This window comes from Microcaecilia unicolor, chromosome 3, assembly GCF_901765095.1.
Source record: "Microcaecilia unicolor chromosome 3, aMicUni1.1, whole genome shotgun sequence".
Classification (NCBI taxonomy): Eukaryota; Metazoa; Chordata; class Amphibia; order Gymnophiona; family Siphonopidae; genus Microcaecilia; species Microcaecilia unicolor.
This window is the reverse complement of record NC_044033.1, coordinates 215,164,229-215,167,947: the sequence shown is the minus strand read 5'-3', so window position 1 is coordinate 215,167,947 and position 3,719 is coordinate 215,164,229.

Here is a 3,719-nt window from a genome sequence, read left to right as displayed (position 1 = left end):
GCTTTCACCAGCCACAATTCTGTAAGAAGGACAAAACCTTCTTTCTCCTCAAAATGCACCACCTGTTCCTCGGATCTCATCCCCACCAACTTACTAAACACCATCTCTCCTACTGTCACCCCCCCCCCCCAATCTGTCATATCCTCAACCCCTCTCCACTGCAACTGTCCCCAACACCTTCAAACATGCCGTAGTCACACCACTTCTCAAAAAACCATCACTTGACCCTACCTGTCCAACTACCGCCCCATCTCCCTCCTACCCTTCCTCTCCAAGATACTTGAATGCGCCGTTCACAGCCGTTGCCTTGATTTTCTCTCCTCTCATGCCATCCTTGATCCGCTTCAATCCGGTTTTCGCCCTCTTCACTCGACAGAAATGGCACTCACTAAAGTCTGCAATGACCTGTTCCTTGCCAAATCCAAAGGTCACTACTCCATCCTCATCCTCCTCGACCTATCCGCCGCTTTTGACACTGACAATCATAATTTACTTCTTGCTACACTATCCTCATTTGGGTTCCAGGGCTCTGCCCTCTCCTGGTTCTCCTTTATCTCTCCCACCATACTTTCAGAGTACATTCTCATGGATCTTCCTCCACCCCCATCCCGCTCTCTGTTGGAGTTCCTCAGGGATCTGTCCTTGGACCCCTTCTTTTTTCAATCTACACCTCTTCCCTGGGCTCGCTGATCTCATCTCATGGTTTCCAATATCATCTTTATGCCGACGACACCCAGCTTTATCTCTCCACACCAGACATCACTGCGGAAACCCAGGCCAAAGTATTGGTCTGCTTATCCGACATTGCCGCCTGGATGTCCAACCACCACCTGAAACTGAACATGGCCAAAACCGAGCTCATTGTCTTTCCACCTAAACCCACTTCTCCTCTCCCTCCACTCTCTATTTCAGTCGACAACACCCTCATCCTCCTCGTCTCATCTGCCCACAACCTCGGAGTCATCTTCGACTCCTCCCTCTCCTTCTCTGCCCATATCCAGCAGACAGCCAAAACCTGTCACTTCTTTCTCTATAACATCAACAAAATTCGCCCTTTCCTCTCCGAGCACACCACCCGAACTCTCATCCACTCTCTCATCACTTCTCGCCTTGTCTACTGCAACCTACTCTTCACTGGCCCCCTCTTAACCATCTATCCCCCCTTCAATCCGTTCAGAACTCTGCTGCCCGTCTTCTGCCTAGACCGATATGCATATCACCCCTCTCCTGAAGTCACTTCACTGGCTTCCGATCAGGTACCGCATACAGTTCAAGCTTCTCCTACTAACCTACAAATGCACTCAATCTGCAGCCCCCCATTACCTCTCTACCCTCATCTCCCTCTACGCTCCTACCTGTATCCTCCACTCACAGGACAAATCCCTCCTCTCAGTACCCTTCTCCACCACCGCCAACTCCAGGCTCCGCCCTTTCTGCCTCGCCTCACCCCATGCCTGGAATAAACTCCCTGAGCCCATATGCCAGGCCCCCTCCCTGCCCATCTTCAAATCCTTGCTCAAAGCCCACCTCTTCAATGTCGCCTTCGGCACCTAACCACTATACCTCTACTCAGGAAATCTAGACTGCCCCAACTTGACATTTTGTCCTTTAGATTGTAAGCTCCTTTGAGCAGGGACTGTCCTTCTTTGTTAAATTGTACAGGGCTGCGTAACCCTAGTAGCGCTTTAGAAATGTTAAGTAGTAGTAGTAGTAGTAGTTTCACATTCATTACCTGCAGGGCTTAATTTGAATTCAAAAAGGAAGGGGAGGTGGGCAAAACAGGAGAAGAGGAGCTGGATTTGGGAGGAGCTGGAATGGATAAGATTGAAAAGAAGTACTGGATCTGCATCTCAGGCAGTTCCCCAGAAGCCTGGATTACCTGTAAATGAGCTTCAGAGAAAAGAAGGGTCCTTCCATTCGTTGAGAATTTTTTTTTCTCTACAGGCTTAATTTATTTCAGTTAAAACTGTACAAAACCCCAAACATTTCATGGCATGTGTGCTATCCTACCCCACCCCCTCAGCATCCCAGTCTTGTCATTTGCTAAAAGAAAGGATAATTTTGAACCTTGTGAGGGCAGATAATGTAATTTAAGTAGGAAATAATAAGCCTTTTAGGAGTATTTAAAAAAAAACAGCTAGAAGAGTGAGTGGGACTGTAGAAAAAGTTGATTATTTGTTTTATTTTTTATTTGTTACATTTCTATCCATAGTAACAAAAAAAATGAGAGAACAACCGCTTCAGTTTTAAATAAACAACAACAAAAAATAGCGGGTCAAATTAAGCAAATTGCATGCAATTTGTTTAATTTGACGGCTATTTTTTGTTGTTGTTTACACTTGTATCCCACATTTTCCCATATTTGTAAGCTCAATGTGGCTTACATGGTTACAAAAAGATGATTAAGAACTGCGGTGTTAACAATTACAAGGTGATAGTATGATTAAAATGGGAACTATTGTGGTTCGCTCACTGGGGGATCGAGCAAAAACGAAGATCTGTGTTACATCCATGTGTTTTAGTGATGATGTGTTTTAGTGGCTGGGCGTTTTTAATGGTTCTGCCGGGTAAGACTTTCTAAAAAGATGAGTTTTTAAGTTTTTTTCGGAAGTTTAGGTGGTTGCTCGTGGTTTTCAGATCTTTTGGTATCCATAGTTGTGAGCTTATGTAGGAAAAACTGGACGCGTATGTTGATTTGTACTTCAGTCCTTTACACCTTGGGAAGTGAAAGTTTAAGTATGTTCTTGCTGATTTGAATGTGTTTCTCCTTGGTAGGGTCGATCAGGTCGGTCATGTAGCCAGGAGCTAGTCTGGAGTATTTTGTGACCCAGGGCAGGGTTCACTTGTTTGAATTGCCTAAAGTCTTCAGAAATTGGGGACTCTGCTCCAGAACTAATGGGCCCAATATAATGGCAAATATGCAGATAACGTCTGCCATTGTATTGCTGCTTTGTTTAGATGCTGGTTTTCTGTGGATATTCAGAGACATGAGGGTGGGGTTTCAATATTCAGCCAGAGAGATGTGGTAGCCATGTTAGTCCACTTTTAAAGGTAATCAATAGAAATAAAACAAAATAAAACACAGAAAAGAAAATAAGATGATACATTTTTTATTGGACATAACTTTCTATTGATTACCTTTAAAAGTGGACTAACACAGCTACCACATCTCGCTACTTAAGATGGAAGATTCTGCATACAGCTGCATGAAAAGTAATTTTAAAAAACTTATGGAAAAAGAAACAAAAGTGAACAGTCATCTTTATATATACTTGGGCGACTTCCGGTGACGTCATGATTGAGAGAGGTTGAGCACAACGATCTCCGGCTCCTATCCTCCTTCTGAAGCCTAAAAAACGCGAAATTCAGACCCCAACCCACAAATACCGGCACTTCCGAGAGCCCACGGACCGACGAGTCATCTTACAAGTTCCCCAGACACGCGATGGATATATACTTGGGCTTTTCAAAAGAGAAGGGCGCCCATTTTCGACACAAATCGGGAGATGGGCGTCCTTCTACCAGGGTCGCCCAAATCGCCATAATTGAAAGCCGATTTTGGGCATCCTCGACTGCTTTCCGTCACGGGGACGACCAAAGTTCACGGGGGCGTGTCGGAAACATAGCGAAGGCGGGACTGGGGCGTGCTTAACACATGGGCGTCCTCAGCCGATAATGGATAAAAGAAGGACGTCTCTGACGAGCACATGGCCGACTTT